The sequence below is a fragment of the Tachypleus tridentatus genome, chromosome 10 (assembly GCF_004210375.1).
Source record: "Tachypleus tridentatus isolate NWPU-2018 chromosome 10, ASM421037v1, whole genome shotgun sequence".
In the NCBI taxonomy this organism is placed as follows: domain Eukaryota; kingdom Metazoa; phylum Arthropoda; class Merostomata; order Xiphosura; family Limulidae; genus Tachypleus; species Tachypleus tridentatus.
Window position 1 is genome coordinate 7,119,029 of NC_134834.1, and position 12,260 is coordinate 7,131,288.

Below are 12,260 nucleotides of genomic sequence, written 5' to 3' on the forward strand. Positions count from 1 at the left end.
AGACCATAGTGATAGTAACTTGACATGACTGTAGTGATGGTAGCTTGGTGAGAGATAGTGATAGTAACTTGACATGACTGTAGTAATGGTAACTAAGTGAGAGATAGTGATAGTAACTTGACATGACTGTAGTGATGGTAGCTTGGTGAGACTTATAGTGATAGTAACTTGACTTATGACTGTAGTGATGGTAGCTTGGTGAGAAGATAGTGATAATAACTTGACATGACTGTAGTGATGGTAACTTGGTGAGGAAAGATAATGGTAATCCTTGACATGACTGTAGTGATGGTAGCTTGGTGAGAGATAGTGATAGTAACTTGACATGACTGTAGTAATGGTAATCCTTGGTGAGAGATAGTGATAGTAACTTGACATGACTGTAGTGATGGTAAGCCTGGTGAGAGACCATAGTGATAGTAACAACCTTGACATGACTGTAGTAATGGTAGCTTGGTGAGAGCATAGTGATAGTAACTTGACATGACTGTAGTGATGGTAACTTGGTGAGAAGATAGTGATAGTAACCCGACATGACTGTGATGTAATGGCCAGCTTGGTGAGAGATAGTGATAGTAACTTCGACATGACTGTAGTAGATGGTAGCTTGGTGAGAGATAGTGATAGTAACCTGACATGACTGTAGTGATGGTAGCTTGGTGAGAGATAGTGATAGTAACTTGACATGATGTAGTGATGGTACCTGGTAAGACATGACTGTAATGGTAGCTTGGTGAAGATAAATGATAGTAACCTGACATGACTGTAGTGATGGTTGCTTGGTGAGAGATAGTGATAGTAACTAACTTGACATGACCTGTAGTAATGGTAACTGAGAGATAGTGAGATGAGTGATAGCAAGCCTTGAAACACATGACTGTAGTGACTGTAGTAATGGTAACTTGGTGAGAGATAGTGATAGTAACTTATTGATGACATGAGTGATGGCTTAACGGTGAGAGATAGTGATGGTAACTTGACATGACTGAGAGATGGTAGTGATGAGAACATAGTGAAGTAGCTTGACATGACCGTAGTAATGGTAGCTTGGTGAGAGAGATAGTGATAGTAACTTGACATGACTGTAGTAATGGTAGCTTGGAGAACATAGTGATAGTAACTTGACATGACTGTAGTGATGGCAACATGACTGTGGTGATGGTAGAGATAGTGATAGTAACTTGACATGACCGTAGTAATGGTAGCTTGGTGAGAGATAGTGATAAGTAACCTTGACATGACTGTAGTAATGGTAAGCTTGGGTGAGGAAACATAGTGATAGTAACTTGACATGACTGTAGTGATGGTAGCTTGGTGAGAGATAGTGATAGTAACTCATGACATGACTGTAGTGATGGTAGCTTGGAGAGAGATAGTGATAGTAACTTGACATGACTGTAGATGGTAGCTTGGTGAGAGCATATAGTGATAGTAACTTGACATGACTGTAGTGATGGTAGCTTGGTGAGAGCATAGTGATAGCTGACATGACTGTAGTAATGGTAACTTGAGGTGAGAGCATAGTGATAGTAACTCTGACATGACTGTGAGTAATGGTAACTGGTGAGAGAGATAGTGATAGTAACCTGACATGACTGTAGTAATGGTAGCTTGGTGAGAGAGATAGTGATAGTAACTTGACATGACCTAGTAGTGATGGTAACTTGGTGAGAAACATAGTGATAGTAACTTGACATGACTGTAGTGATGGTAACCTTGGTGGAGAGATAGTGATAGTAACTTGACATGACTGTAGTGATGGCAACTGGTGAGACTCATAGTGATAAGTAACACTTGACTATGACTGTAGTAATGGTAGCTTCGTGAGAACCATAGTGATAGTAACTTGACATGACTGTAGTGATGGTAACTTGGTGAGAGATAGTGATAGTAACCTGACATGACTGTAGTGATGGTAGCTTGGTGAGAGATAGTGATAGTAACCTTGACATGACTGTAGTGATGGTAACTTGGTGAGAGATAGTGATAGTAACTTGACATGACTGTAGTAATGGTAGCTTGGTGAGACCATAGTGATGAAGCCAACTTGACATGACTGTAGTGATGGTTGTCTTGGTGAAGCAGTGATAGTACTTTGACATGACCGTAGTGATAGTAGCTTGGTGAGAGCATAGTGATAGTAACTTGACATGACTGTAGTGATGGTAGCTTGGTAGATAGTGATAGTAACACGACATGACTGTAGTAATGGTAGCTGGTGAAAGTATAGTGATAGTAACTTGACATGACTGTAGTGATGGTAGCTTGGTGAGAGCATAGTGATAGTAACTTGACATGACTGTAGTGATGGTAGCTTGAGTGAAGATAGTGATAGTAACTTCTACATGACTGTAGTGATGGAGTGAGAGATAGTGATAGTAACTTGACATGACTGTAGTGATGGTAGCTTGGTGAGAGATAGTGATAGTAACTTGACATGACTGTAGTAATGGTAGCTTGGTGAGAGATAGTGATAGTAACTTGACATGACTGTAGTGATGGTAACTTGGTGAGAGATAGTGATAGTAACTTGACATGACTGTAGTGATGGTAGCTTGGTGAGAGATAGTGATAGTGATAGTAACTTGACATGACTGTAGTGATGGTAGCTTGGTGAGAGCATAGTGATAGTAACTTGACATGACTAATGGTAGTGAGAGATGATAGTAACTTGGTGACCGTAGTGATGGTAGCTTGGTGAGAGATAGTGATGGTAGCTTGACCGTGAAACTGTAGTGATAGTAGCTTGACTTGTGTAGTGATGGTAACTTAGAGATAGTGATAGTGATGATGGTAGTGAATGGTAGCTTGGTGAGACCATGTGACACTTGACATGACTGTAAGGATGGTAACCTGCGTGAGAGATAGTGATAGTAACTTGACATGACTGTAGTGATGGTAGCTTGTGAGAGCCAGTGATATAAAGACATGAGTGATGGTAACTTGGTGAGAGATAGTGATAGTAACTTGACATGACTGTAGTGATGGTAGCTTGGTGAGATACATAGTGATAGTAACTTGACATGACTGAGTGATGGTAGCTGGGGAGATTGGTGAGAGAGATAGTGATAGTAACTTGACATGACTGGTAGTAATGGTAGCTTAGTGAGGAGATAGTGATAGTAACTTGACATGACTGTAGTGATGGTAACTTGGTGAGAGATAGTGATAGTAACTTGACATGACTGTAGTGATGGTAGCTTGGTGAGAGATAGTGATAGTAACCTGACATGACTGTAGTGATGGTAAGCGGTGAGAGAGATAGTGATAGTAACTTGACATGACTGTAGTGATGGTAACTTGGTGAGAGATAGTGATAGTAACTTGACATGACTGTAGTAATGGTAGCTTGGTGAGATGATAGTGATAGTAACCGACATGACTGTAGTGATAGTAACCTTGACATGACATGACTGTAGTGATGGTAGCTTGGTGAGAGATAGTGATAGTAACTTGACAGTGACTGTGACAGTAAGTGATGGTAGTAGTGATGAATGGACATAGTAGTGATGTAACTCGGTGAGAATAGTGATAGTAGCTGACATGACCGTAGTAATGGTAGCTTGAGTGAGATAGTGATGGTAGCTTAGTGATGAGAAAGCTTGGTGAGATAGTGATAGTAACTTGACATGACTGTAGTGATGGTAACTTGGTGAGAGATAGTGATAGTCACTTGACATGACTGTAGTAATGGTAGCAGGTGAGACCATAGTGATAGTAACTTGACATGACTGTAGTGATGGTAACTTGGTGAGAGATAGTGATAGTAACTTGACATGACTGTAGTGATGGTAGCTTGGTGAGAGATAGTGATAGTCACTTGACATGACTGTAGTGATGGTAACTGGTGAGAGATAGTGATAGTAACTTGATATGACTGTAATGATGGTAGCTTGGTGAGAGCATAGTGATAGTAACTTGACATGACTGTAGTGATGGTAGCTTATGGTGAGATTGTAGTGATGGTAGCTTGGTGAAACTGTAGTGATAGTAACTTGACATGACTGTAGTGATGGTAGCTTGGTGAGACCATAGTAATAGTAACTTGACCTGACTGTAGTGATGGTAGCTTGGTGAGAGATAGTGATAGTAACTTGACATGACCGTAATAATGGTAGCTTGGTGAGAGATAGTGATAGTAACTTGACATGACTGTAATAATGGTAGCTTGGTGAGAGCATAGTGATAAGTAACTTGACATGACTGTAGTGATGGTAACTTGGTGAGAGATAAAGTGATAGTAACTTGACATGACTGTAGTAATGGTAGCTTGTTGAGAGACATAGTGATAGTAGCTTGACATGACTCGTAGTAATGGTAGCTTAGGTGAGCATAGTGATAGTAACTTGACATGACTGTAGTAATGGTAGCTTGGTGAGAGAGATAGTGATAGTAACTTGACATGACTGTAGTGATGGTAACTTGGTGAGAGATAGTGATAGTAACTTGACATGACTGTAGTGATGGTAGCTTGGTGAGACCATAGTGATAGTAACTTGACATGACTGTAGTGATGGTAGCTTGGTGAGACCATAGTGATAGTAACTTGACATGACTGTAGTAATGGTAGCTTTGGTGAGACCATAGTGATAGTAACTTTGACATGACTGTAGTAATGGTAACTTGGTGAGAGATAGTGATAGTAACTTGACATGACTGTAGTGATGGTAGTTTGGTGAGAGCATAGTGATAGTAACTTGACATGACTGTAGTAATGGTAACTTGGTGAGAGATAGTGATAGTAACTTGACATGACTGTAGTAATGGTAACTTGGTGAGAGATAGTGATAGTAACTTGACATGACTGTAGTGATGGTTGCTTGGTGAGACCATAGTGATAGTAACTTGACATGACTGTAGTGATGGTAACTTGGTGAGAGATAGTGATAGTAACTTGACATGACTGTAGTGATGGTAGCTTGGTGAGATAGTGATAGTAACTTGACATGACTGTAGTGATGGTAACTTGGTGAGACCATAGTGATAGTAACTTGACATGACTGTAGTAATGGTAGCTTGGTGAGAGATAGTGATAGTAACTTGACATGACTGTAGTAATGGTACCTTGGTGAGAGATAGTGATAGTAACTTGACATGACTGTAGTGATGATAGCTTGGTGAGACCATAGTGATAGTAACTTGACATGACTGTAGTGATGGTAGCTTGGTGAGACCATAGTGATAGTAACTTGACATGACTGTAGTAATGGTAACTTGGTGAGAGATAGTGATAGTAACTTGACATGACTGCAGTAATGGTAACTCTGGTGAGACCATAGTGATAGTAACTTGACATGACTGTAGTGATGGTAGCTTGTTGAGGAGCATAGTGATAGTAGCTTGACATGACTGTGGTAATGGTAGCTTGTTGAGAACATAGTGATAGTAGCTTGACATGACTGTAGTGATGGTAGCTTGGTGAGAGATAGTGATAAGTAACTTGACATGACTGTAGGGATGGTAGCTTGGTGAGACCATAGTGATAGTAACTTGACATGACTGTAGTAATGGTAGCTTGGTGAAACTGTAGTGATAGTAACTTGACATGACTGTAGTAATAGTAACTTGGTGAGAGACAGTGATAGTCACTTGACATGACTGTAGTGATGGTAACTTGGTGAGAGATAGTGATAGTAACTTGACATGACTGTAGTGATGGTAACTTGGTGAGAGATAGTGATAGTAACTTGACATGACTGTAGTGATGGTAGCTTGGTGAGAGATAGTGATAGTAACTTGACATGACTGTAGTAATGGTAGCTTGGTGAGAGCATAGTGATAGTAACTTGACATGACTGTAGTAATGGTAGCTTGGTGAGAGATAGTGATAGTAACTTGACATGACTGTAGTGATGGTTGCTTGGTGAGACCATAAAGTGATAGTAACTTGACATGACCGTAGTGATGGTAACTTGGTGAGAGATAGTGATAGTAACTTGACATGACTGTAGTGATGGTAGCTTGGTGAGAGATAGTGATAGTAACTTGACATGACTGTAGTAATGGTAACTTGGTGAGAGATAGTGATAGTAACTTGACATGACTGTAGTGATGGTAACTTGGTGAGAGGTAGTGATAGTAACTTGACATGACTGTAGTGATGGTAGCTTGGTGAGAGATAGTGATAGTCACTTGACATGACTGTAGTGATGGTAACTTGGTGAGAGATAGTGATAGTAACTTGACATGACTGTAGTGATGGTACCTTGTGAGAGATAGTGATAGTAACTTGACATGACTGTAGTGATGGTAACTTGGAGAGATAGTGATAGTAACTTGACATGACTGTAGTGATGGTAGCTTGGGTGAGAGATAGTGATAGTAACTTGACATGTCTGTAGGGATGGTTGCTTGGTGAGACCATAGTGATAGTAACTTGACATGACTGTAGTAATGGTAGCTTGGTGAGAGATAGTGATAGTAACTTGACATGACTGTAGTAATGGTAACTTGGTGAGAGCATAGTGATAGTAACTTGACATGACTGTAGTGATGGTAACTTGGTGAGAGATAGTGATAGTAACTTGACATGACTGTAGTGATGGTAGCTTGGTGAGAGATAGTGATAGTAACTTGACATGACTGTAGTAATGGTAACTTGGTGAGAGATAGTGATAGTAACTTGACATGACTGTAGTAATGGTAGCTTGGTGAGAGCATAGTGATAGTAACTTCGACATGACTGTAGTGATGGTAACTTGCGAGAGATAGTGATAGTAACTTGACATGACTGTGGTGATGGTAGCTTGGTGAGAGATAGTGATAGTAACTTGACATGACTGTAGTAATGGTAGCTTTGAGACCATAGTGATAAAGTAACTTGACATGACTGTAGTTATGGTAGCTTGGTGAGAGAACATAGTGATAGTAACTTGACATGACCGTAGTAATGGTAGCTTGGTGAGAGATAGTGATAGTAACTTGACATGACTGTAGTGATGGTGCTTGGTGAGAGCATAGTGATAGTAACTTGACATGACTGTAGTAATGGTAGCTTGGTGAGAGCATAGTGATAGTAACTTGACATGACTGTAGTGATGGTAACTTGGTGAGAGATAGTGATAGTAACTTGACATGACTGTAGTGATGGTAGCATGGTGAGAGCATAGTGATAGTAACTTGACATGACTGTAGTGATGGTTACTTGGTGAGAGATAGTGATAGTAACTTGACATGACTGTAGTGATGGTTGCTTGGGTGAGACCATAGTGATAGTAACTTGACATGACTGTAGTGATGGTAACTTGGTGAGAGATAGTGATAGTAACTTGACATGACTGTAGTAATGGTAGCTTGGTGAGATAGTGATAGTAACTTGACATGACTGTAGTAATGGTAACTTGGTGAGAGATAGTGATAGTAACTTGACATGACTGTAGTAATGGTAGCTGGTGAGAGATAGTGATAAGTAACTTGACATGACTGTAGTGATAGTAACTTAGTGAGAGATAGTGATAGTAACTTGACATGACTGTAGTGATGGTAGCTTGGTGAGAGATAGTGATAGTAACTTGACATGACTGTAGTGATGGTTGCTTGGTGAGACCATAGTGATAGTAACTTGACATGACTGTAGTAATGGTAGCTTGGTGAGAGATAGTGATAGTAACTTGACATGACTGTAGTGATGGTAGCTTGGTGAGAGATAGTGATAAAGTAACTTGACATGACTGTAGTGATGGTAGCTTGTTGAGAGCATAGTGATAGTCACTTGACATGACTGTCGTGATGGTAACTTGTGAGAGATAGTGATTGTAACTTGACATGACTGTAGTGATGGTAACTTGGTGAGAGATAGTGATAGTAACTTGACATGACTGTAGTGATGGTAGCTTGGTGAGAGATAGTGATAGTAACTTGACATGACTGTAGTAATGGTAGCTTGGTGAGAGCATAGTGATAGTAACTTGACATGACTGTAGTAATGGTAGCTTGGTGAGAGCATAGTGATAGTAACTTGACATGACTGTAGTAATGGTAGCTTGGTGAGAGATAGTGATAGTAACTTGACATGACTGTAGTGATGGTTGCTTGGTGAGACCATAGTGATAGTAACTTGACATGACTGTAGTGATGGTAACTTGGTGAGAGATAGTGATAGTAACTTGACATGACTGTAGTGATGGTAGCTTGGTGAGAGATAGTGATAGTAACTTGACATGACTGTAGTAATGGTAACTTGGTGAGAGATAGTGATAGTAACTTGACATGACTGTAGTGGTGGTAACTTGGTGAGAGGTAGTGATAGTAACTTGACATGACTGTAGTGATGGTAGCTTGGTGAGAGATAGTGATAGTCACTTGACATGACTGTAGTAATGGTACCTTGGTGAGAGATAGTGATAGTAACTTGACATGACTGTAGTGATGGTAGCTTGGTGAGACCATAGTGATAGTAACTTGACATGACTGTAGTGATGGTAGCTTGGTGAGACCATAGTGATAGTAACTTGACATGACTGTAGTAATGGTAACTTGGTGAGAGATAGTGATAGTAACTTGACATGACTGTAGTGATGGTAGTTTGGTGAGAGCATAGTGATAGTAACTTGACATGACTGTAGTAATGGTAACTTGGTGAGAGATAGTGATAAGTAACTTGACATGACTGCAGTAATGGTAACTTGGTGAGACCATAGTGATAGTAACTTGACATGACTGTAGTGATGGTAGCTTGTTGAAACATAGTGATAGTAGCTTGACATGACTGTGGTAATGGTAGCTTGTTGAGAGCATAGTGATAGTAACTTGACATGACTGTAGTAATGGTAACTTGGTGAGAGATAGTGATAGTAACTTGACATGACTGTAGTGATGGTAGTTTGGTGAGAGCATAGTGATAGTAACTTGACATGACTGTAGTAATGGTAACTTGGTGAGAGATAGTGATAGTAACTTGACATGACTGCAGTAATGGTAACTTGGTGAGACCATAGTGATAGTAACTTGACATGACTGTAGTGATGGTAGCTTGTTGAGAGCATAGTGATAGTAGCTTGACATGACTGTGGTAATGGTAGCTTGTTGAGAGCATAGTGATAGTAACTTGACATGACTGTAGTGATGGTAGCTTGGTGAGAGATAGTGATAGTAACTTGACATGACTGTAGGGATGGTAGCTTGGTGAGACCATAGTGATAGTAACTTGACATGACTGTAGTAATGGTAGCTTGGTGAAACTGTAGTGATAGTAACTTGACATGACTGTAGTAATAGTAACTTGGTGAGAGATAGTGATAGTCACTTGACATGACTGTAGTGATGGTAACTTGGTGAGAGATAGTGATAGTAACTTGACATGACTGTAGTGATGGTAACTTGGTGAGAGATAGTGATAGTAACTTGACATGACTGTAGTGATGGTAGCTTGGTGAGAGATAGTGAAAGTAACTTGACATGACTGTAGTAATGGTAGCAGGTGAGAGCATAGTGATAGTAACTTGACATGACTGTAGTAATGGTAGCTTGGTGAGAGATAGTGATAGTAACTTGACATGACTGTAGTGATGGTTGCTTGGTGAGACCATAGTGATAGTAACTTGACATGACTGTAGTGATGGTAACTTGGTGAGAGATAGTGATAGTAACTTGACATGACTGTAGTAATGGTAACTTGGTGAGAGATAGTGATAGTAACTTGACATGACTGTAGTGATGGTAACTTGGTGAGAGGTAGTGATAGTAACTTGACATGACTGTAGTGATGGTAGCTTGGTGAGAGATAGTGATAGTCACTTGACATGACTGTAGTGATGGTAACTTGGTGAGAGATAGTGATAGTCACTTGACATGACTGTAGTGATGGTAGCTTGGTGAGAGATAGTGATAGTAACTTGACATGACTGTAGTGATGGTAACTTGGTGAGAGATAGTGATAGTAACTTGACATGACTGTGGTGATGGTAGCTTGGTGAGAGATAGTGATAGTAACTTGACATGTCTGTAGGGATGGTTGCTTGGTGAGACCATAGTGATAGTAACTTGACATGACTGTAGTAATGGTTGCTTGGTGAGAGATAGTGATAGTAACTTGACATGACTGTAGTAATGGTAACTTGGTGAGAGCATAGTGATAGTAACTTGACATGACTGTAGTGATGGTAACTTGGTGAGAGATAGTGATAGTAACTTGACATGACTGTGGTGATGGTAGCTTGGTGAGAGATAGTGATAGTAACTTGACATGACTGTAGTAATGGTAACTTGGTGAGAGATAGTGATAGTAACTTGACATGACTGTAGTAATGGTAGCTTGGTGAGAGCATAGTGATAGTAACTTGACATGACTGTAGTGATGGTAACTTGGTGAGAGATAGTGATAGTAACTTGACATGACTGTGGTGATGGTAGCTTGGTGAGAGATAGTGATAGTATCTTGACATGTCTGTAGTAATGGTAGCTTGGTGAGACCATAGTGATAGTAACTTGACATGACTGTAGTGATGGTAGCTTGGTGAGAGCATAGTGATAGTAACTTGACATGACTGTAGTAATGGTAGCTTGGTGAGAGATAGTGATAGTAACTTGACATGACTGTAGTAATGGTAGCTTGGTGAGAGCATAGTGATAGTAACTTGACATGACTGTAGTAATGGTAGCTTGGTGAGAGCATAGTGATAGTAACTTGACATGACTGTAGTGATGGTAACTTGGTGAGAGATAGTGATAGTAACTTGACATGTCTGTAGGGATGGTTGCTTGGTGAGACCATAGTGATAGTAACTTGACATGACTGTAGTAATGGTAGCTTGGTGAGAGATAGTGATAGTAACTTGACATGACTGTAGTAATGGTAACTTGGTGAGAGCATAGTGATAGTAACTTGACATGACTGTAGTGATGGTAACTTGGTGAGAGATAGTGATAGTAACTTGACATGACTGTGGTGATGGTAGCTTGGTGAGAGATAGTGATAGTAACTTGACATGACTGTAGTAATGGTAACTTGGTGAGAGATAGTGATAGTAACTTGACATGACTGTAGTAATGGTAGCTTGGTGAGAGCATAGTGATAGTAACTTGACATGACTGTAGTGATGGTAACTTGGTGAGAGATAGTGATAGTAACTTGACATGACTGTGGTGATGGTAGCTTGGTGAGAGATAGTGATAGTAACTTGACATGACTGTAGTGATGGTAGCTTGGTGAGAGCATAGTGATAGTAACTTGACATGACTGTAGTAATGGTAGCTTGGTGAGAGATAGTGATAGTAACTTGACATGACTGTAGTGATGGTTGCTTGGTGAGAGCATAGTGATAGTAACTTGACATGACTGTAGTAATGGTAGCTTGGTGAGAGCATAGTGATAGTAACTTGACATGACTGTAGTGATGGTAACTTGGTGAGAGATAGTGATAGTAACATGACATGACTGTAGTAATGGTAGCTTGTTGAGAGCATAGTGATAGTAACTTGACATGACTGTAGTGATGGTAGCTTGGTGAGAGCATAGTGATAGTAACTTGACATGACTGTAGTGATGGTTGCTTGGTGAGAGATAGTGATAGTAACTTGACATGACTGTAGTGATGGTTGCTTGGTGAGAGATAGTGATAGTAACTTGACATGACTGTAGTGATGGTTGCTTGGTGAGACCATAGTGATAGTAACTTGACATGACTGTAGTGATGGTAACTGGTGTGAGAGATAGTGATAGTAACTTGACATGACTGTAGTAATGGTAGCTTGGTGAGAGATAGTGATAGTAACTTGACATGACTGTAGTAATGGTAACTTGGTGAGAGATAGTGATAGTAACTTGACATGACTGTAGTAATGGTAGCTTGGTGAGAGATAGTGATAGTAACTTGACATGACTGTAGTGATGGTAACTTGGTGAGAGATAGTGATAGTAACTTGACATGACTGGGGTGATGGTAGCTTGGTGAGAGATAGTGATAGTAACTTGACATGACTGTAGTGATGGTTGCTTGGTGAGACCATAGTGATAGTAACTTGACATGACTGTAGTAATGGTAGCTTGGTGAGAGATAGTGATAGTAACTTGACATGACTGTAGTGATGGTAGCTTGGTGAGAGATAGTGATAGTAGCTTGACATGACTGTAGTGATGGTAGCTTGTTGAGAACATAGTGATAGTAGCTTGACATGACTGTAGTGATGGTAACTTGGTGAGAGATAGTGATAGTCACTTGACATGACTGTAGTAATGGTAGCTTGGTGAGACCATAGTGATAGGCACTTGACATGACTGTAGTGATGGTAACTTGGTGAGAGATAGTGATAGTAACTTGACA